Below are 12,500 nucleotides of genomic sequence, written 5' to 3'. Positions count from 1 at the left end.
TTGTTCTTCTTTGTATTACATTCTATACTTGTGCCAAGTTTGGTTGAAATCCCTTCAGGGGTTCACAAATCATCGCGATAAGAAAGACATTCAATAAAGAGCACATGACCTTAGACCTTTTTCAACTCACATTCATATACATTTATCGTTGTATCGCTATCCATAATTTTGGGAGGAGGTTGGTTGAAATCCCTTGAGTGGTTCACAAGTTATCGCAACAAAAATAAGGATACCGGACAAGCGGACAGATGCTTGGATGGACAACTCCAAAACATAATGCTTCCTTCCAGCCTTCGGCTGCGGAAGTATAAAAAGTGCTGAGCAGTTAGATGGGCAGAAAAGTGAGTCATGTTTTGCTTCAACCAGAACATCATTGATAACTTACAAAATGAGAATGACAGTTATAAACTAGAACGGCATTCAGTAGAGCGCATACCTCCTCCGTCAGGATCTGGATCTTCAAACAAAATTGAATTAACTAGTCCTTATCACACACCCAACCTGTCCACCAAGTTTCATCTGAATCTATCTAACTTTTTGAGATATCATGCAACATATCATTTTTGGTTCTCTCTCTCTCTCTCAATGGTGAGGAATCTCTTTTTAAAAAAAATTCTGGTATCCGGATCTTCACCAAAATCTAATCAATTCGTCCTTGTCACACACAACCTGCCCACCATGTTTCATCCAAATCCATCCACAACTTTTTGAGATATCCTGCTCACAAGCAAACTGACAGACGAAGAAACAGATGGACAGGGGTGAAAACATAACCTCTTCCCACTGAAGTAGAAGGGAAGCGTCACCCAATATGCCAGTCTGTGATCGATCCACAACAGTAAGTGAGAGAGCTGTCTTCTAAACTTGAGTGTATTCAGCAAACAAATGCAGTGTGACACAGGACCTCCTCCCTTCGTCTCTCTTTCCCATAAAGTCGCATGCAAAAGTATTCCCCCTTCCAATAATGCTACATTTAGATGAATTACAAATTGTACAAACAATTTTTCGAAATAAACTTTTTTTTTTATTCATAACTGAAGAGCTCAAACTAAAAAACATGAAGACCAATAAGATTTCCAAAGAAGTCAGACATACTGGTGCATTATTCTACCGCCCACATTATTACATCACGTGACACCTCCCAACAGATAACAAAAAATAATTTATGAAAGGAAGAATAAAGACTGTTTTTGCAACATCATTACAAGTTTAATTTTCTTAGCAGCCACATTCAAGTGTGGAGTGAAACATAAACTGAAGTCAATTTCAGCCATGCTGCAGGTGTAAATCAATCTTTAAAATTTGTATCACACTTCTCGATACAGGCTTTCACTTATGCCTTTGCAGCCAAAGACTGGACGGAGGCACTGTTTTTTGGCTGTCCATCCGTCTGTCCTGTTATCAGTTTTATGTTACCACACTAACATGAAAAACACTCAAGGGGCTTCAACCAACATTTGCAAAGTTATGGATTGCAAAATTTAATTGGAAATTTTTGTAACCGCGATAACTTATGAAACACTGAAGGGATTTTAAACAACCAAAATTAGCATAAGTATGAATAGTAGAACAAAAATAGGACCGCCTGTCTTGAAGCTCACCTGGATCAGGAGCAACAGTCACTCAAACCCCCCGCAGACCCTTTTAGAACCTGCATTTTTTTTAATGCCACGAACAAATTTGGTACATCGCGGGTTATGAAGGTCGTGGTCAAGTTTCATTGAAATTGTGTGTAGTTTTGAGGAGTAAGTAAATAGCTATTTTGAGGGGTCAACCCCCCCCCCCCCCCCGGTAAGATCCCCTTAATGAGCGGATTTTGATGCGGTTGATACACTTTGCTACATCACTGGTGATTAAAGTTGTGGTCAAGTTTCATCAAAATCATGTGTGTAGTTTTGAAGAGAGCAAATACCTATTGGGGGGGGGGGGGTAAAAAAAAAACCCACTGTAGACCCCCTTAATGAGCATAGATTTTTATGCGGTCAATATACCTTAATTAGGCATCAGATATGAAGCTTGTCGCCAAGTTTCATCAAAATTGCGTGTTTCATTCAAGCGATAATGACTGAAGTGTTTACGTACTGACTCACTACTCACTCACGAACGGACACTGCTCGATCGCATAAGTTCACCTGACTAAAGTCCAGGTGAACTAAAAATGAACAGATTAGATTTTAGGTTAAAAAGATCAAAGTTTAATTGAACATAATTTGTGAACCACTGAAGGTACTTTTAACAACCAAACTTGACATTGGTATAGACTTGAGTACGAAGGTGAACCGATTAGATTTGAGTTCGAAACGTCAGAAGTCACGTGTCCATTTAATGAAAATATTTTTGCAGATCACAAGTCAAGTTAGAAGCATCTGTTGTGTCTCTGTCTCATATCTAAACTTTAATTTTTCACGTGACGACCTATCGAGACCAAACATAACAGTGCATTCATATTAAACACAGGCGGAGTCATATCCATCGATGCATGAGTCAAATTATATTTTCTAGTTCCAAAGGGTTAAAACTTTTGCATGTCGTTCACAAGTCTTTGGGCTCAGCTATTCCATGCACAATTACTGAAATATTTGGTCATAACTCTTTCGCTGCTCCTTTAGGCATTATTCATGAAATTGTTTTTTCCATTTTGTGCAGATTGTTCTTTCTCAACAAAAAAATGATACAATTACATTCAATAACAAACGTTTTGAAGTTTTGAGGCACAAGGAATTTTAGAATCAAGAAAAGCCAGAACAAAACTAAAGGAAAAAAAGTCTGGACATGATAGCACATGGAACGTATAAATTACTGTAATATGGTTGAGGCCAAAGAAACACACTTTTTGAGAGATCTGCAAATGTTGTCATCTGACAGATTTCTGATGAAGAGGAAGAGTATGGCTGCACAACAGCAAGAAAATACAAAAGAAGAGCGATCGAAGCGAAAGAAGTTTTGAATTAAATAGTGGCATTTCAAAATTGGTGCCAATGTAGAATTGACTCGATGGAATATACTTACAATAGCTTGACATTCACTTCAAAATAATTGGTATTCCTTGAATGAGGAACCAACTTCCTGAGGCTGTTCAATCCCACTCTTCCGTCCAGAGCTTCAAAAGCAGGTGATGAACCAGCATCTGTCACCCCTCCCAGGTAAATCAATCCTCTTACGAGGAGAATTACTGTTTTTCCTTCCTTCATCTATCTCTCCTCTTTTCGTGTTCATTCATTCCCTTGCTTGTTGTGTGAAACTGTTGTCGCACTGTCAGGTCGTTGCTTCATTTACCAATCTGTCACCTCGCTCATCCATGAGCCTCAATCTTGAAAGAAAAAGCACACAAATGCATCAAGTAAGTTTATAGTTTGGGAAGTGATCTCTGAAAAGGAGGTCTTTATGGTTCCCAATAATGCATCAAGGGATCCATACACAAAAATGATGAAAACCCATGGTCTTTAACATTCACAGAAAAACAGCAGTATTTAAGGTTGTTGAAGGCTATACCTCATGAATCGTTTTTTAAATGTAAAATACAGCATGCCAGCCCTGAACGCGGGTTTCCACATCACGGTTTCGCTCTATCACAGTTGAATTATTGTGATCGCAGAATGGGTCCCTCGCTCTATCGCAGTCTGGCATGGAAGAATACACAACCCCACATCTCCGTCTCACCTCAGCCCCACACTGCCCTCAGTCGCAGCCTCAGTTGCTCTTTCGATATCATTCCACATGGACTGTTATCGTGTGATATTGCGCGGTTTAGTTTTTGCTTGTCTGTTAATTACATTGTGGGGTATAAAGAAGAAATAGTTATAAAGCAAACATGTGGGGTGTTATGAAGAAGAACATGTGGGGTTTTAGTGAAATAAGGCAAATGAAACATTATACAATGTTATTAAAAGCTTTTAAAGTAAAAAGCAAATTAATTCGATTTACAAGGAATATTTGTTCAATTGGGAGGTAATGAGAAAGGTATAAATAAAGAATGAACCAACAAGGAAGGAAATAAGAGGCAGAATGGGTTCATGATTTTTTGCGAGCAAAAATATTAGTTAGTTTGTTTGTTTGATTTGATGCGAGGAGAGGAGAGGAAAAAAAAAAAGAGAGTTGAGCAGCGTGAAAGAGAACACTTGGGATAAAGCAGAATGAGGCACATATGAGAGGTTTTCACTGGTCTTTATGGAGAGGTGCTCAAAATTAAAACGAGATGGACGCTGTCATGGCACCTTATACGGAGGTTTATATAAGGACATGCAGAACAAGGCCAACCAGACAAAGATCACCTCCTTCTTCACAAAGTCTGATGACCCTAATGACCCGAAGCCAGTGATGTCGACGTCACCTCAATAACCTCCAACGCACCCTCCATCATAATCAATCAAAGTAAGTGCAATTTTAAGTGTTTTTCATTTTTACTCGTTTAGGCAAAAAAATAAAATGAAATAAAAATAAATTAAAAAAAAAATCGATAAACTTTAGAGTTGGTTCCCCTTATCCTATTTTTCCACAAGGCCTTAGTTATTTTATAACTTGGTTTACGGATCCGCCGACGGTATATTTGCTGAAATGAAATATAAATATAAACACATTTTTGGCCTTTTATATTTATACATTTTCCGCCGAAGGTGCAAAAGTTTTCAAACCCAAAATGTAAACGTCGGCATTTATTTTCAAAATATAATTTCGTGCGCACGCACCAAAATGCCGAGTCACCTTTAACCAAACTGCGCAGTCGAGCTGCACAGTAGAACTGCGCAGTCGTCTTCGGTCATGGCGTCTGAGTGTGTGTGTGGTCAGCGTGATTCAGATTGACTGTGGTTTCTTGGGCGAAAGTGATTGTTAAGAAGTATGTCAGTGGTATAAATTTGAGTGACTGTATTGGTGATTTAATCACGCAACATCGTGACGACGAATATGCTGGCCGAACGATTGCATCACTTCAGCGCAGCAGCAGGGATGATTCGCAGGCTACTCTCGATCATGCCGATTTTGCTTCCATCGAAAGTTGTACACGGCCGTTCGTATTGAAAGATTTTGGTGCCAAGTACGTCATAGTTTCCCTGCGAGATGCTGATATCCAGCCTTCAACAGACCAGAAATCAGCCTTTGATGTGCTCATGGGGATGGGGAGATGGTACGATAAGATGCCCACTGAAAAGTAAGAGCTGGTTATGGCTCTGATTGACCGTTTTGAGCGTGTTGACACCGAGGAGACACCTTTTTAAAATCATATCCAGCACTATGCACTGGTGTGCATGCACACATCTACGACTTGAACAGTAATTTTCACAGCATTGTTTCCATTTGTTTGATGATCCAACAGGTTTCTAGAAGAAAAACATGCCAGACTATATTGTAAAGACAAGTTTTAATCCTTCTTTATTGTTTTTCACACCAGATGATACAGTGAACAATGGTATCCTGCATTTGAATGGTCTTCCATCTTCAATGTTTTCTTGGATCCTCCTGGTCCAGGATTTATATTTCTTTCCCCCCCACCTACCCTTGTCTTTTCCATGGAACATCCAAAAAAAAATCATCTATCTATAATTCCAGCAATGTGTGTGTGTGTCTGTCTGTGTGTCTGTCTATCTGTCTGTGTGTGTGTCTGTCTATCTGTCTGTCTATCTGTCTGTCTGTGTGTGTCTGTGTCTGTCTGTGTGTCTGTGTGTGTGTGTGTCTGTCTGCGTGTGTGTGTGTCTGTCTGCGTGTGTGTGTGTCTGTCTGCGTGTGTGTGTGTGTGTGTGTTTGTCTGCGTGTGTCTGTCTGCGTGTGTGTGTGTGTGTGTGTGTGTATGTCTGTCTCTGTGTGTCTGTGCGTGCGTGCGTGCGTGCGTCTGTGCGTGCGTGCCTCTGTCTGTCTGTCTGTCTGTGCGTGCGTGCGTGCGTGCCTCTGTCTGTGTCTGTCTGTGCGCACGTCTGTCTCTCTGTCTGTCTGTCTGTGCGTGCGTGCGTCTCTGTCTGTCTGTCTGTGCGCGCGTGCGTCTGTCTCTCTGTCTGTCTGTGCGCGCGTGCGTCTGTCTCTCTGTCTCTCTGTGCGCGCGTGCGTCTGTCTCCCTGTCTGTCTGTCTGTCTGTCTGTGCGCGCGTGCGTCTGTCTCTCTGTCTGTCTGTGCGCGCGTGCGTCTGTCTCTCTGTCTGTCTGTGCGCGCGTGCGTCTGTCTGTCTGTCTGTCTGTGCGCGCGTGCGTCTGTCTCTCTGTCTGTCTGTGCGCGCGTGCGTCTGTCTCTCTGTCTGTCTGTGCACGCGTGCGTCTGTCTCTCTGTCTGTCTGTCTGTGCGCGCGTGCGTCTGTCTCTCTGTCTGTCTGTCTGTGCGTGCGTGCGTCTGTCTGACTGTCTGTCTGTCTGTGCGCGCGTGCGTCTGTCTCTCTGTCTGTCTGTCTGTGCGCGCGTGCGTCTGTCTGTCTGTCTGTCTGTCTGTCTGTGCGCGCGTGCGTCTGTCTCTCTGTCTGTCTGTCTGTCTGTGCGCGCGTGCGTCTGTCTCTCTGTCTGTCTGTCTGTCTGTGCGCGCGTGCGTCTGTCTCTCTGTCTGTCTGTCTGTCTGTGCGCGCGTGCGTCTGTCTCTCTGTCTGTCTGTCTGTCTGTGCGCGCGTGCTTCTGTCTCTCTGTCTGTCTGTCTGTCTGTGCGCGCGTGCGTCTGTCTCTCTGTCTGTCTGTCTGTCTGTCTGTCTGTCTGTGCGCGCGTGCGTCTGTCTCTCTGTCTGTGCGCGCGTGCGTCTGTCTCTCTGTCTGTCTGTCTGTCTGTCTGCGCGCGTGCGTCTGTCTCTCTGTGTCTGTGCGCGCGTGCGTCTGTCTCTGTCTGTCTGTCTGTGTCTGTGCGCGCGTGCGTCTGTCTCTGTCTGTCTGTGCGCGCGTGCGTCTGTCTCTGTCTCTCTGTCTGTCTGTGCGCGTGCGTCTGTCTCTGTCTCTCTGTCTGTCTGTGCGCGTGCGTCTGTCTCTCTGTCTCTCTGTCTGTCTGTGCGCGCGTGCGTCTGTCTCTCTGTCTCTCTGTCTGTCTGTGCGCGCGTGCGTCTGTCTCTCTGTCTCTCTGTCTGTCTGTGCGCGCGTGCGTCTGTCTCTGTCTCTCTGTCTGTCTGTGCGCGCGTGCGTCTGTCTCTCTGTCTCTCTGTCTGTCTGTGCGCGCGTGCGTCTGTCTCTGTCTCTCTGTCTGTCTGTGCGCGTGCGTCTGTCTCTGTCTCTCTGTCTGTCTGTGCGCGCGTGCGTCTGTCTCTCTGTCTCTCTGTCTGTCTGTGCGCGCGTGCGTCTGTCTCTCTGTCTCTCTGTCTGTCTGTGCGCGCGTGCGTCTGTCTCTGTCTCTCTGTCTGTCTGTGCGCGCGTGCGTCTGTCTCTGTCTCTCTGTCTGTCTGTGCGCGCGTGCCTCTGTCTCTGTCTCTGTCTGTCTGTGCGCGTGCGTCTGTCTCTGTCTCTCTGTCTGTCTGTGCGCGCGTGCGTCTGTCTCTCTGTCTCTCTGTCTGTCTGTGCGCGCGTGCGTCTGTCTCTGTCTGTCTGTGCGCGCGTGCGTCTGTCTCTCTGTCTCTCTGTCTCTCTGTCTGTCTGTGCGCGCGTGCGTCTGTCTCTGTCTGTCTGTGCGCGCGTGCGTCTGTCTCTCTGTCTCTCTGTCTGTCTGTGCGCGCGTGCGTCTGTCTCTCTGTCTCTCTGTCTGTCTGTGCGTGCGTGCGTCTGTGTCTGTGCGTGCGTGCGTCTGTGTCTGTGCGTGCGTGCGTCTGTGTCTGTGCGTGCGTGCGTGCGTCTGTGTCTGTGCGTGCGTGCGTCTGTGTCTGTGCGTGCGTGCGTCTGTGTGCGTGCGTGCGTGCGTCTGTGTGCGTGCGTGCGTGCGTGCGTCTGTGTGCGTGCGTGCGTGCGTGCGTCTGTGTCTGTGCGTGCGTGCGTCTGTGTCTGTGCGTGCGTGCGTCTGTGTCTGTGCGTGCGTGCGTCTGTGTCTGTGCGTGCGTGCGTCTGTGTCTGTGCGTGCGTGCGTCTGTGTCTGTGCGTGCGTGCGTCTGTGTCTGTGCGTGCGTGCGTCTGTGTCTGTGCGTGCGTGCGTCTGTGTCTGTGCGTGCGTGCGTCTGTGTCTGTGCGTGCGTGCGTCTGTGTCTGTGCGTGCGTGCGTCTGTGTCTGTGCGTGCGTGCGTCTGTGTCTGTGCGTGCGTGCGTCTGTGTCTGTGCGTGCGTGCGTCTGTGTCTGTGCGTGCGTGCGTCTGTGTCTGTGTCTGTGCGTGCGTGCGTCTGTGTCTGTGCGTGCGTGCGTCTGTGTCTGTGCGTGCGTGCGTGCGTGCGTCTGTGTCTGTGCGTGCGTGCGTCTGTGTGTGCGTGCGTGCGTCTGTGTCTGTGCGTGCGTGCGTCTGTGTCTGTGCGTGCGTGCGTCTGTGTCTGTGCGTGCGTGCGTCTGTGCGTGCGTGCGTCTGTGTCTGTGCGTGCGTGCGTGCGTCTGTGTCTGTGCGTGCGTGCGTGCGTCTGTGTCTGTGCGTGCGTGCGTGCGTCTGTGTCTGTGCGTGCGTGCGTGCGTCTGTGTCTGTGCGTGCGTGCGTGCGTCTGTGTCTGTGCGTGCGTGCGTGCGTCTGTGTCTGTGCGTGCGTGCGTGCGTCTGTGTCTGTGCGTGCGTGCGTGCGTCTGTGTCTGTGCGTGCGTGCGTCTGTGTCTGTGCGTGCGTGCGTCTGTGCGTGCGTGCGTCTGTCTGTCTGTCTGTCTGTCTGTCTGTCTGTCTGTCTGTCTGTCTGTCTGTCTGTCTGTCTGTCTGTGCGTGCGTCTGTCTGTCTGTGCGCGCGTGCGTCTGTCTGTGCGCGCGTGCGTCTGTCTGTGCGCGCGTGCGTCTGTCTGTGCGCGCGTGCGTCTGTCTGTGCGCGCGTGCGTCTGTCTGTGCGCGCGTGCGTCTGTCTGTGCGCGCGTGCGTCTGTCTGTCTGTGCGCGCGTGCGTCTGTCTGTCTGTGCGCGCGTGCGTCTGTCTGTCTGTGCGCGCGTGCGTCTGTCTGTCTGTGCGCGCGTGCGTCTGTCTGTCTGTGCGCGCGTGCGTCTGTCTGTCTGTGCGCGCGTGCGTCTGTCTGTCTGTGCGCGCGTGCGTCTGTCTGTGCGCGCGTGCGTCTGTCTGTGCGCGCGTGCGTCTGTCTGTGCGCGCGTGCGTCTGTCTGTGCGCGCGTGCGTCTGTCTGTGCGCGCGTGCGTCTGTCTGTGCGCGCGTGCGTCTGTCTGTGCGCGCGTGCGTCTGTCTGTCTGTGCGCGCGTGCGTCTGTCTGTCTGTGCGCGCGTGCGTCTGTCTGTCTGTGCGCGCGTGCGTCTGTCTGTCTGTGCGCGCGTGCGTCTGTCTGTGCGCGCGTGCGCCTGTCTGTGCGCGCGTGCGTCTGTCTGTCTGTGCGCGCGTGCGTCTGTCTGTCTGTGCGCGCGTGCGTCTGTCTGTCTGTGCGCGCGTGCGTCTGTCTGTCTGTGCGCGCGTGCGTCTGTCTGTCTGTGCGCGCGTGCGCCTGTCTGTCTGTGCGCGCGTGCGTCTGTCTGTCTGTGCGCGCGTGCGTCTGTCTGTCTGTGCGCGCGTGCGTCTGTCTGTCTGTGCGCGCGTGCGTCTGTCTGTCTGTGCGCGCGTGCGTCTGTCTGTCTGTGCGCGCGTGCGTCTGTCTGTCTGTGCGCGCGTGCGTCTGTCTGTCTGTGCGCGCGTGCGTCTGTCTGTCTGTGCGCGCGTGCGTCTGTCTGTCTGTGCGCGCGTGCGTCTGTCTGTCTGTGCGCGCGTGCGTCTGTCTGTCTGTGCGCGCGTGCGTCTGTCTGTCTGTGCGCGCGTGCGTCTGTCTGTCTGTGCGCGCGTGCGTCTGTCTGTCTGTGCGCGCGTGCGTCTGTCTGTCTGTGCGCGCGTGCGTCTGTCTGTCTGTGCGCGCGTGCGTCTGTCTGTCTGTGCGCGCGTGCGTCTGTCTGTCTGTGCGCGCGTGCGTCTGTCTGTGCGCGCGTGCGTCTGTCTGTCTCGTGCGCGCGCGGGCGTCTGGCTGGCTGTGCGCGCGGGCGTCGGGCTGGCTGTGCGCGCGGGCGCCTGCCTGTCTGTGCGGGCGTGCGTCTGTCTGTCTGTGCGCGCGTGCGTCTGTCTGCCTGTGCGCGCGTGCGTCTGTCTGTCTGTGCGCGCGTGCGTCTGTCTGTGCGCGCGTGCGTCTGTCTGTGCGCGCGTGCGTCTGTCTGTGCGCGCGTGCGTCTGTCTGTCTGTGCGCGCGTGCGTCTGTCTGTCTGTGCGCGCGTGCGTCTGTCTGTCTGTGCGCGCGTGCGTCTGTCTGTCTGTGCGCGCGTGCGTCTGTCTGTCTGTGCGCGCGTGCGTCTGTCTGTCTGTGCGCGCGTGCGTCTGTCTGTCTGTGCGCGCGTGCGTCTGTCTGTCTGTGCGCGCGTGCGTCTGTCTGTCTGTCTGTGCGCGCGTGCGTCTGTCTGTCTGTGCGCGCGTGCGTCTGTCTGTCTGTGCGCGCGTGCGTCTGTCTGTCTGTGCGCGCGTGCGTCTGTCTGTCTGTGCGCGCGTGCGTCTGTCTGTCTGTGCGCGCGTGCGTCTGTCTGTCTGTGCGCGCGTGCGTCTGTCTGTGCGTGCGTGCGTCTGTCTGTGCGTGCGTGCGTCTGTCTGTGCGTGCGTGCGTCTGTCTGTGCGTGCGTGCGTCTGTCTGTCTGTGCGTCTGTCTGTCTGTGCGTGTGTCTGTCTGTGCGTGTGTCTGTCTGTCTGTCTGTCTGTCTGTCTGTCTGTCTGTCTGTCCGTCTGTCTGTCTGTGCGTCTGTCTGTCTGTCTGTGCGTCTGTCTGTCTGTCTGTGCGTCTGTCTGTCTGTCTGTCTGTGCGTGCGTGCGTCTGTCTGTGCCTGTGTCTGTCTGTGTGTGTCTGTGTCTGTGTGTCCGTGTCTGTCTGTGTCTGTCTGTGTGTCTGTGACCGCTGTTTCTCGATAACCACTGGTCCGATGGAATTGAAACTTGCCAGGTATACGAGGTGTGTTCAAAAAGTATCCAACCTTAATTTTTTGTGCGTAAACAAATGAAGCTAGGGAGGCGTGGTTTGGTGCACGTATGTCGGCGATCTAATCCGTATGCGTGAATATTTTCCCGCCTGCAGAAGCTGTCAGACCGCCGTCGGATTTTAGTTTTTGACAAAATGATGGATCACTGTGGTCTCATCGCCAGTGATCACTGTGTTGAAGAAGTTGGGATCGCTGTTCACAGTCTCCAGCATGTCCTGTGGAATCTCCAAACGGAGTTGCTTCTGCTCGATCGTTAGCAGCTTTGGCACGAGCTTCGCTGAGATTCTCCTTAAGCCCAAATCCTCAGTCACAATGGAATGAACGGATCCAATGCTGACGCCAGCCTCGTCTGCAAGTTCTCTGATTGTGATTCGATGACCCTGCATCAGCAGGGTCCTCAATTGGTCAATGACTATCTCATTTCGGGATGTTGAGGGCCTACCAGAACGTGTTTCACTTTCCACTGATATGCGACAATCTTTGAAGCGGTTGTACCACTATTTTATCTGTGTGGTGCCCATTGCTTCGTTCCCGAAGGCCTGTTGAATCTTGCGGATCGTTTGCACTTGGGAATCGCCAAGCTTTACACAAAATTTGATGCAGTAGCGTTGTTCAAGTTTTTCCGTCATTTTGTCAAAAACGAAAATCCGACGGCGCTCAGTTCCACTTCCTCACTCATCGGCGGTCTGTCGGCAACTGACAGCTTCTGCAGGCGGGAAAATATTCACGCATACGAATTAGGATCGCCTACATACGTGCACCACACCACGCTTCCCTAGCTTCATTTGTTTACGCACGAAAAATTAAGGTTGGATACTTTTTGAACACACCTCGTATTGCTGGGGACCTGAGGATGTGCCTTTTCAAGGTTTGATGTTAATTGCACAAGTGCTTCCCAAGTTATGGCCATTTATTTACCAACCAAGGACAGGACATGTTGCTGCGTAGGCATGGCCGATGGGGAAGAGGACCTCAGCCGTGTTCCCCATTCCGGGTTACAACGTACGGACTTCCGGATAGTGATGACTTCATGTATTCTAATAATTTCTCGATTTCTTATGCGCATTAAGAGATAAACACAATGCCCCAAGTTATGATCGTTTTTATATTAGACGGTGCATACATTTCGGTAACATCAGAGAGCTGGTATGCTCCGAACCAGGAAGTAAATGGTTTTTTTTTTTTCTTCTTCTCCTCCTCCTCCTCCTCCTCCTCCTCCTTCTTCTTCTTCTTCTTCTTCTTCTTCTTCTTCTTCTTCTTCTTCTTCTTCTTCTTCTTCTTCTTCTTCTTCCTCTCTCTCTCTCTCTCTCTCTCTCTCTCTCTCTCTCTCTCTCTCTCTCTCTCTCTCTCTCTCTCTCTCTCTCTCTCTCTCTCTCTCCCCTTGTGATGACATTGCAAAAAGGCAAAATACGTTGGCGCGAATTGAATAATTGGCCATTAAAAGTAAATTGCGATTTAATCGTAACTGCGATATGCGAACTTCCGGGCCACGCAGGTTAAGGCACGCGAGAGCGAAGGAACGGCCTGTGTGGTTGTTGTTTCTTGCTCGCGGTTTGAATTTTTTTTTCTTTTTTTTTACGGG

At 50.1% G+C, this 12,500-nt stretch overlaps 1 protein-coding gene across 3 annotated transcripts in view; it reads right to left on the bottom strand.

Moving 5' to 3' along the window:
- Window positions 1-12,500, bottom strand: part of ZMAT4 (zinc finger matrin-type 4) — a 182,766-nt gene that overhangs the window by 109,219 nt on the left and 61,047 nt on the right. The window lies entirely within an intron of this gene.

The sequence above is a fragment of the Eptatretus burgeri genome, chromosome 1, assembly GCF_056783735.1.
Source record: "Eptatretus burgeri isolate ZD-2024b chromosome 1, Ebu_testis_v1, whole genome shotgun sequence".
In the NCBI taxonomy this organism is placed as follows: domain Eukaryota; kingdom Metazoa; phylum Chordata; class Myxini; order Myxiniformes; family Myxinidae; genus Eptatretus; species Eptatretus burgeri.
This window is presented reverse-complemented; position numbering and strand designations above follow the sequence as displayed.